Genomic DNA, 14,614 nt, shown 5'->3' on the forward strand with positions numbered 1-14,614 from the left:
TTAGTGGTGAATGAGAAAGTCAGGGGAGAAGGGGCATTTTTCTTGTCTTCCTGCTGTCTTAGTTGATTCTCCATGTAAGAAAATTTATTTCTTGGCAGCTTGTAGAGGTTCATAAAAAATAAGTTACAGAAAAGTAAGTTTTTTGGCAGGAGCTGAAACTGCTCAGTCTTTGGCAGGTGACCTCTGAGGGTGGCTGGGGGTTGGGTTCAACAGGGTGTTTGGCCTCCCCAGCCCTGGCTGAGCACTCAGACAGGATGAATCCTGGCGGGGGAATGGGTCTCCTTGACGAGTGAAGCTGGGCACTCCCATGAAAACTGGGACTGATGTAGGTGACTTATGAGCCTTGGAGATCTATAATTTTTTCATGCGATGAGTATGACTGTACATCCGTCCAGAGGAGAGGCCGGCTGCCCCATGCCTGCACCGGGGCTGAAGGAGGCTCCCACAGGGATGTGACTCATCACTCACAGAGTTTCCTGCATCTCTGTGTCAGTCAAGTGGTGGCTGGAGCCCGATGTGCAGAGCTACTCTTAAAGGGATGCAGCAAACTCAACCTGTCCTTCTTTTTGGGGAGACCAGTCTTGAATTGCAAGAAAACAACTTCTTCCCATTAAATGACACATCTAAACAATTTTTGTCCTTCTCTTTACCTGTATATGTTAGGGGTACTCCTCATCTCTCAGCTGAGTACTAGAAGACCAGCTCTCCATAGTGCACGGCCGTAAATGTGAGCGAATCCCAAGCCCTTGGTGGATAATGGGAGTGCTGGAACAGCTCGAGCCATGAAGCAGCTCCTAAAGGCTGACACTGCCTCGCTTGTGGGCAGCATTTAAGGCTAAGCCGCAGAATACTTGGAAGAATGATTTTAAAGGTGCTTTCTGTGAGCTCTGGAGCAAAGAGAACAAAACACACTTCTGCAAAGTGGCCCAGAATGAGATCTCTGTATCCTGCCTATTTCTTGGGCCAGGGCTGATTTCAGACTCCTTGAACACTTGATCTAGTTTAGTGGTTAGGAGGCAGGAGGATAGGACGTAGGCCAACGCTACGTTGGGTCACTGTTCTGTCATGGGCAAGATGTGTTATTTTGATCTATTCGTAAAAACAACCCAATTAATCAAACAAAAACAAACTCCCAAAAAATGGTGACCATCAACAGTGGCCAAGCCAGCAGGCTTGCTGGTGGGAGTCAGAGCATGCTATTGTGGTCTTTCACCGATAAGCTCCTCTGTGCATCTTCTGTTCATAGTTAGATTTAGGCAAATATTTTTTTCCTTGTCTGTTAAGCAAGCCAAGGGGAAATTTGGCTTCAATCAAATCAAAATGGATATTTTTTTGTTTTACAAAAGGAAAAAAAAGTTATTTGAAGTATTTGAAATGTTTTCAGAATGTTTGGTTTGATTAAATTGACATTGCTGTTGGGATTGTTTCACCTCTCCTATAAAGGTCAGGTCAATTTTGAAATGAAAAGCATCACTTCGGAGTGCAAAGTCATCCCATTTTGAAATGGGAAGTGAGCACAGAAAATTAACAGACTGATGCTTCAGTACATTGAAATAAAGTAGATCTTAAATTTTAACAAACATATGGTTTAGTATTTCTATAGATGAAGGTATAGACCACTATACACAAATGTTTGGAATTGCCAGGACAAAAAGAAAAAAAAAAAAGCTCATTTCCACAAAATTAATTTTTCCTGAAGCTGCCATTACTGTCAGCATTTTCCACCCTGCCTACAAACAAACAAACATTCTCCCCTCTAGATGAGGACAGCAAAATGCCTCAGATGCTTTTTATTAAAACTTTGAATCAAAGTAGTTTTCAAAGTTTCTGTGTCTTTTATTTATGGGAAATTCAACTCAAGAAGAAAACGTAGAATTTTGGAGGATGAGAAAAATTATGGTGATTTGGAAAGAGATCTTTTAAGTTTCAAAAGAGGTCACTTTTTCATAAACACTAGTGAAAGAGCCGTTGAAAAAAAAATCCAAGGAAAGGGCTCTGTTTCAAGGCTTGCCAAGGCAGATACAGCTTCAAGGCTTTGCCTTTGCTTCCTGAAGGCTTTTCCCACCTGCTCTGGTTTTTGCAGAAGTCACTTCCACAGGCTTTGGCCAGCCTGAAGGACAATTTCTGGAGGAAGACCAGGTGCTAGCACCCCCACCACAGCCCTGGAATCCTCTCCCTGCTTGAAATGGGCTCTCCTGGGATCTGGGAGGTCCCAGCTATGTGTGAGTTTCGAACCTCAGGCTGCCTTTTTTTGGAAAGATTCATGTGAAAGCCAGTTTCGCTGCTTACAGCAGCTGCTAACTGCAGGAACCCAGGCTTCCTCCCATCTCAGGTGGGCAAAGAGCTGGCTTCAATTTTGATTGTAACTATCAGTGTTGCCAAATTAACTGTGCCTTGGATGTGCCAGAAGTGACAAAAGCAGCACTTTCAGAGGATGAATTGAGACCACAGTCCTGTTCCACGAGGAGCATCCTTGCAACAGGGACAGTTTCAGCCATGACACAAGCATCCAGGGACAGTAGCAAAGTGTGGGCAAGTTTTTGCTCTTCTTTGGGGTGAAAGAGACCAACTTCTGTCTGTGAGATCAGTGGGGTGCTCAGGGCACTCAGGCCATGAAAAGATCCTGTGTCACAACTGCAATGACACCAGGAGGATTCTGCTGAAAAATAAATACAAAGTCTTTCAAAGAAACCAAAGATTTCGGTCTTTACGCTGGGTTTCTCTAACATGCCTACAGCAAAATTAGGCACATGGCTCTCAAGGCAAGGAGAGCATGTCAGCAAGACCCAGCCTTGTGGGCAGCAGGATCTGGCCCCGTGGGTTTGGACTCAGGCTCTCTGGAGGCAGTGACAAGGCTCGTTAATGTCAGTGGTGCTGGATCAGGGCGTCCTGAGGCATCCTCCCACCGAGGGCAGGAGCAGCAGCGCTTGCAATCTTCAGTGGAGGTTCAGGTCTTCTCTGTATCAGGAAGCCAGACCAGAAGCAGGCTCATGTTTGGCCAAAGTTTTGTCAAAATATTCTTGGTAAGGAAAAAATTTATCTTAAATTTTAAAATTGCCTACTTAAAACTTGCAGAAGGCAAAAAATCTGGTCAATATTAATCAATGGGTAGGTGTTAATTAATGTCTTGTTTCTCAAGCCAAACACCATCAACACAGTAAAACACTTTTAACCTTACTTCCAGGTAAATTATGTTTAGTTGCCCTTTCATCCACCGCACTTTGTATACCAATGAGCAGCAGCTCCCGGTGGACTCCACCGAAAGGTTAGCAGCCGCGCACAGCATCCGGGATGAACGTTTGAGATCTTCTCAATACTGATGAGTGTTACAGCAAAGAACACTTGGGTTTGATTAATTGGGACAAATTTTACTTTGATGGGAGTCCGGAAGGTACAGTGGCAAAAGTGGTTGTTAATCATGGTGCCTGCAGCTCAGTGTTGTGTACTCCGGCGTCGGAAGTATTGTTATGACATCAAAATACGTCTCTGGGATGGATGATGCGTAATCTGTGTGATGTTTAAAGATACACAGGAGAAAGTGGGAGGGTAATGAAGCACCAGACCCTCATTTACAATTTTTTCTGTCTGTGGATTGTCAAAATATCTTGGAAGAAGTTTGGCAGCTTTGTCACTTCCCCTCCCTTGGTGCTTGGCTCTTATTTAATTATTAATGTACCTGGCTCAGGGTTGTCTCAGCAAGTGGAAGAAAAGTCTCTGTTGAAGGTGATGGGAGTAGATTTGAAAATCTCAGTTGCATGGTCGTCATGTAGGGTCTTTTGGAGTAGTACCAGAGGATAAAATGTCATGAAAAGCTGGATCCAAAGTCTGTCGAAGTCAGTGAAGTATTTCCATCACTTCAGTCAGCTTCAGGCTAATCCCCAGGAGACCTGATGAAAAGAGGAGAGCAGAGAGGGACGGGAGTGATCCCAGCCAGCCACTGCTTCTGTGGATCATGCTCCTCACCTAACATTACCCTACTAATTGCAAGTTTGGGTGGTTAATGAGGCTTCACGCTTTTCCCCCTGCTCGAGGGGATTCTCTGGTCCCTACGCCTGCCTCAGCAGTGACACCGACCTCCTCCTCAGCGGCAGCCCCCAGCCAAAGCCGACCCCATGCCTGAGACTTCTCCTGCCACAGTGATGCCTCTTGGGCTGCGATTTTTAATGACAACTTGATGCTTGCAGGAGCAGCAATATATGGATTTACACCAGCTGAAGAGCTTGTGAGGGAACGGGAAAGGCTTTTGCCAGCAGAAGATACATCTGCCTTCAAAAGTGCCAGCAAACTCTTATTAGTGCAGACAGGATCTGGGGAGAGGTTCCCTCCCTGGGTGACATTTTTGGCAGTTTTCTGAATATTTTCCCCTTCTGCAACGAACATAGCCTTGGAGATGTTTCAACCATCAGCGTGTTAAACAGAAATCTCTCTCACTGGGATTGAGACACTTTGAAAATCTTCTTATCTGTGGAACGTTTTTCCCTTTAATTCAGGAAACAAAATTACTTAAGTAATTAGGTTCCCCACTTAGCCTTTCTAAGTGGCTTCTGCACATTTTCCTTTTTATCTTAGTCCCATCAGAAACGGTGCTGGATTCCAACAAATAAGGCAGAATGAACTCACTCGATTTGTTTCTGAATTGGGCAATTGATTGTTAGAAAAAGCAGTTTATGCTTCCAAGGATAATAGAGATGTATCCGTGCCATTTAGCAGCAGCAGATACATGCATCTCACATGCAGTAATGGCAGTTGAGCAGTGACAGAGGAGTAGCAGACCCCAGGGGACATCCCCCAAAATGGTAGATTTATGTCCTATAATTAGTCTTCTCACTTGCTAGCTTTTTTTTTTTTTTTTTTTTTCCCCACTAGCATGGCAAGGAAAAAAAGCAAACTTCAGGAGAACACTGTGAAATTTCCTGCTCTTCCTTTAATTTCAAAACCATATCCTATTGTGTTTACGTCTGTCCTCGGTAAAACATATTGCCAGTTTTCCAGTATTCCCTGCCAGCCTGTTACTAATCCCTCTTCTCATGTTTTTCTCAATGACAGATGGTCACCATCGACAAAGTTTCTAGAAAGTAGCTGGGATGCTCAGAAGTCCTTACTGGCAGCGTGGGTATAGGGACAGTCAGATTAAATCGATGTTAATGTGGCACAGACTAACACTGGGCCAGGTGGGCTTAACTACTCTTTTTCGCCACTTTTGCCTGGTGTGTACAAGGAGACTTTCCTTGCTGTTGGGACCACCTCTAAAGTGTGGATTGACTTAAATGATACACAAACTTGGTGAAATCTTTAACGCTCACTTTCCCTAAAAGCTGAAATATTTTTGGTTTTAGTTTTGGCAAGAAAATGGAGACATTTGAATTTTGGCTCAATCTCAAGGTTTAATTTTGATTTTTTTTAGCTTGCCATAGAACAAAAAGAGCCTCTTACCACTCCAGTTCTCATACCTGCATTGCCAAGACTTTTTGGACTTGGTGTGAGCTTTCTTTTTTTTCCCAAATTTCACTTGATTGTGATAAGATTACGTCTGTAACCCAGAGTCTAATTTCTGAATTTCTGACCCCAGACTCCCTGAAAATGTCCTTTTGGCTTCATAATAATGATTTTGACGGTCTGTTGGAGATCTCTACATTTCTACTCAGTCAGTTTGTATTTCCTTTTCCTCTGTCTGTTTTGGAAGTTAGATGTTCCACTCATCTTTGTACTTCTCCACTTTTCCATCCAGGTACTGGTGACATCACCTTCCAGGTAACTCTCTCAGCTACCCTCAAAGTGACAGATGGGATGCTTCAGCCCAAGTATTTACATACTTGACCTGTCCCAGTCTACCTGAAGTGCTGCAGCCAGAAAAAACAGTCTCGTGCTGCATCAAATGATGAAAGGAGAGGTTTTGAGCTCCTTTCAGATATACTTGGTCTGTGCTTCTAATGGGGAAGAACTTGCATTCTGTGATTTACAGCCATTTTTCCCTTGAAAGCTTCTGATAGCCCACAGTAACTTGGGTGGTCCTCTCTCAGACTGCTGATGCCTCTTGATTTTAGTGAGAATCGTCGTCCTCAAGCTTGCCAAAAATGACTTGATAAGGGATTTTACATGTTCACCTCATTCAGGAAAAATAACTCTGGGTGCAAACCATTTTGACCTCAACTGAGCTGAGTTTGTTTACACTGGCTGAGGAACTGCTTGAGCCTATGCAAACCTGACATTGATCTCTTCTTTTCTCAACTGTGATTAAAATATTTTCTGTCTTAACCAACCTTAAAGGCCTGTTCTCTACTCCATACCTTAATATGTCAGCTGGGGCTAACTTAGTGTTAGTCTTTTGTCATGCAAGACAGACAAGGTGTTTTTTTAAATTCAGCAAGACTTTTGCTCTTTTGCTGATTAGCAGTATCAGTGTTTTCAAATACTGCCAGCTACCAAGATCTCATTTGAAAGAGATTGAGTATTTGGAACCTAAAGGTCAAAAATATCAATAGAGCAGTACATATGGCTCTGAAAATGAAGATTAAGAGTTAAAGCCTTAGAAACAGTATATGAGTTTGCCTTCTTAAAGTCAAAATGACAGCTATCATCTGGTTTATAAATTCATATCATATGTATATCTTGGAACAGTTTACAGCTAAAGAACAGAAGATGTACAAATGAATGGGAGGAAAAAAACCCTAGAGACAGGGGAATGGATCCACAAATACTTTGATAAACACTTGGAGTTGGGGAATAAGCCCTTCTACACTGGAGTAGGAGTTTCTCCTATCCAAATGCGTCTTTTTAAAGAAATTTGGATGAAAACTCCACGCAACTCTCTTCTGTGCTTACGCTTTGACATTTTTCAGGCAGTTTTCTAACTTTGTGTCCCTGTGTTGTTCTGTTCTGGGTCAGAACCCATTCCATCACTAGGTGCACTGAAACTAAGTGAGGGACTTGGATCCTTTGTTGTTGTATGGCACAGAGCCAAAGGACAGCTTGGGACTGAATCCATCGTAGTGGGCTGAACAGATAAACAGCAATAATCAGGGTTAAACTGCAGGGCTATCAAGGTGGGAGAAAGCTGGAACTAGAGGCACTTATAAAGTGCTGTTCATGGCAGTTTTACAATGCCTTTGTGCCACGAGACTGAAAATTACAGCACTTTCTAATAATCAGTGCAGCTCAATTTAAAATGCCCTGTTTAAATAACCATTTTGGGACAATCCCTACTGTTTTCTGCATTAGAAAGCTGGTGGGTGAGTCTGCTGCTGGGCTTGCGGATGGGTCGTGTGTGCTGCCCAGCAGCTTGAGTGGATGGCAAGAGACCTGGCCCCAGGTTTGTGCACAGCAGGAGCAGCGAGTCTCTCCTCAGACACCTGGGAAGCCATCAAAAAAATGCCCAAGGTTGTGAATCCTGACTCCTGAAGCATCCCATGCCTCATTAGTTAATCCATCTGCCCTGGAGCTTCTCAGTCCTGAGTTAAGTCCTCTCTGTTCTCAATAGTACCACTGGCTTTACAGATGATTATATTATTTCTTGCAGCTTTTATTTGCTCCTGTCTCATCCTGAACCTTCTCCCTCTGCATTTAGGGAGCAGCTGGTTGGGGAGCTCAGTTCTGCTTTCAGATAGGGCTGCGTGGGGAGTGGGAGGGGAAATGGGGACTGGGTGGGCTCCTCTGTGAGCCCCGCTCTGGGAAACTGGGTCCCCCGAAGGGTTACAATTGGCTGGGAAAAGGAGGTGTCAAAGGATTTAAAAGTCACCTGGACTCCAGAAAGTCCCTTGGCAATGTCCAGCCCTGGCTGCTGCTGCTGGTCTATCACTAGCTGATGAAGCTGATGGGAGCTGCACTGAATGATGGAGGGGAGGCACATGGCTCTGAGCAGTCGGGGTTTGCAAGGGGAGGTAAAGAACTGGAATGAGATTTTTTTTTTTTTTTTTGGGTGAAATAACTGCTGAGAGGAACTCAAAGGAGCAGAAAAGTCTGTCTCTGGGAGGCACTTAGCCTTTGATTCATTGCTGGGCTAAACTCCAGATAGACCCACTAAGAGAAGCTCCAAATTTTGCAAAGTAAATGTCAGGGAAGGAACCTGCCAGTTCAATATAACCAGAAGTGCTATATGAGTTCCTCAAAGAAGACAAACCACCCCGGCATCGCCTCCCTTCTGCAGTGCATGGGGGAAACGTGCACCTCATGTCAGCCGAGACAGAGCTCCATCTCTCCCTCGCTCAGTGGCCTGCCAGGTCCACAGCTTACCCCACATGTCCTGCCAAGAGACTGCATAAGATGGTGTTTCTTTAAAGGTTTCTTTTAATTTTTCCCCTTTCTCCGGTGTTGAGGTAGGTGAGGGACAGCACACACCCCAGCTCCAGTTTAGGAGCAAAGGAGAGTTGCTTGAGGCTTTGGACCGTGCTGGAGCTCCCACCTGGGATCCTGGGAGGGGAAGCAGAGCTTGCAGAAGGTACTCTGAAGTCTGTGCCTGTAAGAACAGCAATCCTGGGTCTGGCAGAGATCCAGCTTGGATTAATAAGGCTGCAATCCTCATTTTATTATCTAGCTCATGTGAAACACCTGCAGACCAGCACAGATATGGTGGTCACAGGGCTTTCCTACAGTCATTTCTCTTTCTTCCACTTATCTCAGATTTCTAGGAGTGGGTGAAATTCAACATAGAAACTGTTTGTATCTTTTCATCCCAGCCAGAAGATGCCTCCTTTAGCAGAACGACCACAAAAGTATCTCCATGAGGAACATGGATACAAATTTGATGAACTTTTTTCTAAAGAAATGACACCCTTTGTGCTGTTTTCCCATTAGATGCAACGAGGAACAACCTCATGCTGACATGCAAAAGGGAGATCACAAAAGTGCACACAATGAGGTTTGCATATCCCAAACTATTCTAAAATCTTTGAGAGACTGGAGACCCACAGCAGCGGGGCACGTTCCTCTCCTTGCTGCCCCATGTGAGCCTCAACAGCTCACTGCATGAACCTTTCAGTCAGTGTCAGAGTGTGTGTGCCCATTGCTAGTGTAAACCTACACTCAAACCCATACACAGGCATCGCATCATGGTCGGAGAAGTGTCCCCACTCCACAGAAACATTTTTTGTAAGCGTGTTACGGAAGCTTCTGGAGAAAAAAGAGTGAACTGGTGTTTGTAAAATGTCTTAATCACTGAAATGCTTATAATGCATTCTTATGACAGCTTTTACAGGAGCTAAGTGGCTTTAAGGAGAGCTGGGCAAAACAAAAAAGAACAAAAAAAGGGTGAATTCGTAGCAGGAGCAAATTTGTCTAGCTCCCCAGATATCAACAGAGCAATGTTGATTTATACCAGCTGCATATATGACCCAGGTCACAACTCTCTGCTTCATCTCTCATGCTGGGTGACGCTCGGAGGCCTTTTGCTGAAGTCTCATCACCCAGGACCCACTCACCAAGCGTGGCGCCACATGTTTACTGAAGACTGTACATTTTTTCCTTGCATCCTCAGTGTGCTGCATCTGCCCCATGGGGTCACAGCACGTCACACCCAAGCAGGTCACAACTGATGCGCTGGCCCGTAATTGGAAGTGGCACCGCGCATCGGGGAACAACAAAAGGAAAATGTAGAAAAAAGTGACTTTTTTTTCCACATTTCCTAGTCCAAGAGGTGGAAAGTCAGAGCACCCCAGAGCCTTCTTCTCAGCACAAATCCAAAACGCAGCCTCTTACTAGCTACTGCGAAGAAAGTTAACTCTGTCCCAGCCGAAACCAGGACGTGTGGTCACAGCAGCCCTTGGAAAAGAAGGATGCTTCTCTCCCATCTGCTGCCCTCCTCACGCAAACTTGCACTAGGGGACTCAAAAAGGCCTTTAAAGCAAACAAAACAGGAGTAGGGGACTTCCCCACTCTTTATCTTGCAGTTTTGGAGTATAAACACAGGAGAAGCGAAGGGCGTTCTTCCTCCGCCCATCTATCCCTTAACTGCCGCCAGATCCATTTGTAGTGTTGTGTAGCTCTTCCAGGCTGATTGAAATAACTAGATTCTCAGAGACAGGGTATTTCCCTTCCCTCCAGCATTGCTGTAGGAGTCTGTCCCTGCTTGTTACTGAAGAAATATTACAGCCCTGCAAGTTGAGTCAACAGTCTTTATCCATGTCTGGGAAAAAATACCCTCGTTCTTTTAGCCCTGGGATCCTCATCTCATAGCCCTGGGTAATTGGGATTAGCTGTTACTCATGCAAACAGTGCCACTTAAGTTTAGTTTCATCTCATTTCCACACAGAAAAAGGGTTTGAGGGCCTCAGAAGTGTGTTGAGAGCCTTCCACCCCCACTGAGCTTTTCACATCACTACCCAGGAAAGTCAAAGCATCTTCCTTAAAATCAGAGCAACTGCACAATCAGAGCAATGGCAGGGTCCCCATGCTTGTGTGACCCCCAGCTACCACGGCAAAAACCTTCCAATAATTCCCTTGCAGATGCTGAAGAGGAGTAAAACCATCAAGGTCACCCTCAGTTTGATCTTGGCGTGTGCTCTCTTCTAGTAACTCCAGCAAGGGCATTAGCATCCCTTCATGGTATAGTAGCTCTTCCAAAACCTGGTTGTGGGCTTGTCCCTGCCAGGTGGAGTTTAGTGTGTTAAGGAAAACTGTTTTTTTTTTTTTGAACCTGGCCTGAACAAATTCAAGGCAACAACACTTGGTGGCTCTAGGACCTCACCTGGTTCCCGGAGTTCCCACACAGGTTAGGAGTGGAGTTACTGGGAGAGAGCTAGCAGGATAATTAACATAGCAAGAACATGGTGGCTTTTCAGGAATGTGGTACTATCCCTGCTTTCAGAAAACTTCAAACCAAGATGAGGCACTGTTGTGAAAAACAAGCCGTAGTTTCAGAATGATGCAGAAACTCCTGGGTGAGTTTTTTTGCCTGGCACCACACAGAAGGTCGGATGAGATTATTAGAATGGTCCTGCTGGCCTTAACATCTGTGAAAGTTCACTGCAGTTCCTTTGAATAGCTACTCAGCTTAGTAGGAGATGATTTTTTTTTTCCCTGTTGGCATCTTATCAGAAGAGATCAGACTAATTGTGCATTTATCTGGAATTACAGTTATGAAGCTGCTATAATAAGGCAGTAATTCATATCTTGACTGATTTATGGCCCGAGCCTGAAAACCCTCTGAATCCACTGACTCCAGTGGGATTTCCTAAGGCAGCGAGAGACAAGGTCATTGCAGAGCTGGGCTCTGTTGTGCTGCTGATACCCTGATGGTGTGGAACCAGCCCCTTCACAATGACACTTGTTTGTTAGGATTTACACAAAACGTCACAAAGTGGACCCAGAATAAATGCAATTTGTATACTGCTTTCTTATTCACATGGCATCCTTATTTAACAGCTCGGAAAGTCTTCTCCTGCCTTCCCCGGCTGTGGCACCTAGAAGGCTTGGGAGGAGTTTTAGGTGGCAATTCTCCTTCACTCTGGAACTGGCACTGTTAAAATTCGTTTAGCATCAACAAAGGAGAGTAACAAGCTTTTATAGTCCCTGTGAAGTGGTTTTAACCTAGGACTCAAAAGACAAAGACCGCTGTGGAATAGCAATGTTTATTTAGCACTTTAACATTTAAATCTTTCTCCATTTGGATGTGTCACTCCTTTTGAACTGGAGGCATAAGTTCCTCTATTTGCCTGCAAAACTCTTTTTTTTTTTTTTTTTTCCATCTCACACTGAATCCCCAGAAAATCCTCAACTATTCTTGCAAGTCTCAAAGATATTAAGGCGTTAGCCCCCCTTCCTCTCCATTTAGACCTTTGAAGGCTGGTGTGACTAGAATGATTCTGGAGTTATAGCTCAGAGTCTGAATAAAAAATGAAGGGAAGCATTTTGCAATACTGTAGTCAGTACAATAACTAATTACTTATAGATTTTAGGTCACAGTTGAAAAAGACAAATACTGAAATAAATGGATAATCATTTGGAGCTACCACTAACTGTTTAAATACTTTAGGTTAAATTCAGGTCTGCATCATGGCAGAGCAGCTGCCTGCATTGGTGCATGCTCTAGCTTCGTACTGGTGCCAGTGAGAGCCAAACTGGCCCCGTTGCTGAGATCAGAAACACTTGTAGCTCAGGTTTGCATGCTGCACTGGATGGTTGGTTGAGCCTTTGCTGGACCATGCCAGTGGGAAGAGAATTAACCAGGCAAAGCATGACCAGTCCTGACACCAAGTGAAACAGACAAATATATCTGAGGACTTCGAGGCCAGATGCTGCCTTTCATCATGATGTTTAGCACAAAAAGCTAAAAAATGTGTTGGCAGATTTGTGGTGATGTGATCTCACCCTGCGAACAAGAGAAGACTTCAGAAGAGAGGGGTGAAAATACAATTAATGACCCTTATATCACATGATGAGTTTAATCTTCAGATATAGCCAACATGCATATTAAAAATTTTACCTGTCTGTAATATGAGCAGAGAAGTTATTCCTTTATTGCAGTTGACATTTATTGTGGTGGCTTTAACGTACTTTGAAGAACAACAACCCTCAGACAGAACAACTTCTTAGCTGTGAGCCAAATGAAATTGCCTTTTCTTACATTTGCAACTGGAATCATCAATGATTTTGCTACGGTGAGATGTGTTATGCATGCATTCAGCATAATCTTCTGGCTTTGGAAACTGGCTTTTATTTAGTACACATTTCGCTCTTCTGCATCTCTGTGTGCCTGGGTGATGCTTCGAATTGCACGTGACTTCTATTGAGGCTATGAAAATTTTGTTCAGCCTCTCATCAACCTCCACTGGCAACCTGCAGCCTTCTCCTCCATGTCATTTTTCTGTGGCTTGACAGTAATGCCAACATCGAGACATGGCAATGATTACATAAATACTCTACTTACTAACACACATTCTCAGGAGGATCCTCTGTGATCTAAAGCTCAGGGACTGGGAAATCTGCCCCTTGCTTCAGAGTTGGCCATTCCAGATCTGACTGTCCATGGAAGAGGTGTTGGTTGGGGCCAAGTGTCTCCGCACCATGCGGCTGGGACACCAGCAGACTGGGTGCCTGCCTGTGCAGGGGACTGGGAGGGGTGGCACGCATCCCCTTGCTTCCTAAGGGACATCAGACGGGAACCTTCAGCTGTTTCTCTGTGGATTTTAGTAAATCCTTCCAGCCACAACACGTGTTCCACCATCTCTGGCTGCTTCCCATTCCTTCACAGCTGACAGAAAGCCCAGTTTTCTCTCCAAAAGGAGAGAAGTCCCAGCTTGGTGCCAGACAGCCTCTGGGAAATGTTCACCTCCTTAGAAAAGCAGGGAGAACAGTGTCAGATATATTGGAAATTATGTTTTAGGGCTCTGGAGAAGATTAGTGTCCTCAAGGGTCTTGCTAACTTACCTCAGAAATACATGTGAGTCAGCAAGATGGGGAGACAAACTACTCAAACCCCCCAGTTCTCCCCCCGCTCCCCAAATCTCTTCAGATCGTGAGCAGTGGTCAGGGACAGGGATGGGAGCATCTGGAAATAACAGCAATCCTAAGAGAAAGCATTCCTTTTTAATTAATTGTATCCCTTTTATCCATGACAGTGTAATTGCATTTTGCTTAACTAAATCTTTTTAATTGGTGCTGGGAGTGAATGATAAGCAAAGCTGCACAATTCCTTATTAGCTATTATAGATAGCTGTTGTAGGGCAGTGTAGGATGGTTAGCTGAGAGTCTTAAAACCCGGGGTCAGATAGCACCAAGCTGGATAATCGGCAAGGGAGGTGGCGTGGGCATGCCAGCCAGCCTCTGTATCTCAGGACTGCCCGTTTCCATAGAGGCAAGAGGTTTTGTCATTGCTCAGCAACTATCCTGCAGTGACTTGCAGCACTCTTCCTGCCCTGATGGACCTTCCTTTGGACCAAAGTGAATGCGTGGGGAATGTGCACCCTCCAAACCTGCTGCCATGGGGGCCTGGTGCTGGGTTTCAGGCTCTGAGTGCCACTGCTGTGACTTGTGTCCTGCCCTCACAGTGGCAAGGCTGGGGGTGAGCCGTGCAGCTGTTCCTCCTCTGTCCCTCTGAGGGGACACCTGTGACATGCTGGCAAAATCTGTGTGTTTGCCTTAAAAAGAGTGTTTCGAGCTTTTAAGAGTGAAGATAAAAGCCTGTAAACCTGTCCCAAACACCTGGCAGTCTCCCATGAACCAGGAGAGTCCCTTTCTGGGAGGACTGGTTGACCACTAACAAAGTCTGGGAGACCACCACAACCTGCCTCACCCCCCCTTAAACTGAGCACCCTGCTCTCGGGTTTCAGGTCTCGCTGCGTGTGCGTCAGTCTGTTGAACAGATTAAAACACATTTCTGTTCTTCCCCTTGACACAGGTGGGGCATCACGGGACTCCCTGGCCGCTGCCACCCTCCGGCTCTTGGGATGTGCAGGAGCGACAGTTCTCCGTGGGAGAAAGCAGCAGGACAGAGGGATGCGCTGTCTGAACCCCAGCCTTCCGGCACAGCGGGGCAGGGGCAGCAGGAGCGCCGGGCATCCTCCATCCCACCCCACCTCACCCCGTTCCGTCCCCCTATCCCATCCCGTCCCATCCCGACGGCACCGCGGGGCTCCCGGCGCGGTGGCCGCGGCGCGGGTGGCGGCCCTTGAGCTCCCCTTAG

Source organism: Pterocles gutturalis, unplaced genomic scaffold (genome assembly GCF_000699245.1).
Source record: "Pterocles gutturalis isolate BGI_N339 unplaced genomic scaffold, ASM69924v1 scaffold16685, whole genome shotgun sequence".
Classification (NCBI taxonomy): Eukaryota; Metazoa; Chordata; class Aves; order Pterocliformes; family Pteroclidae; genus Pterocles; species Pterocles gutturalis.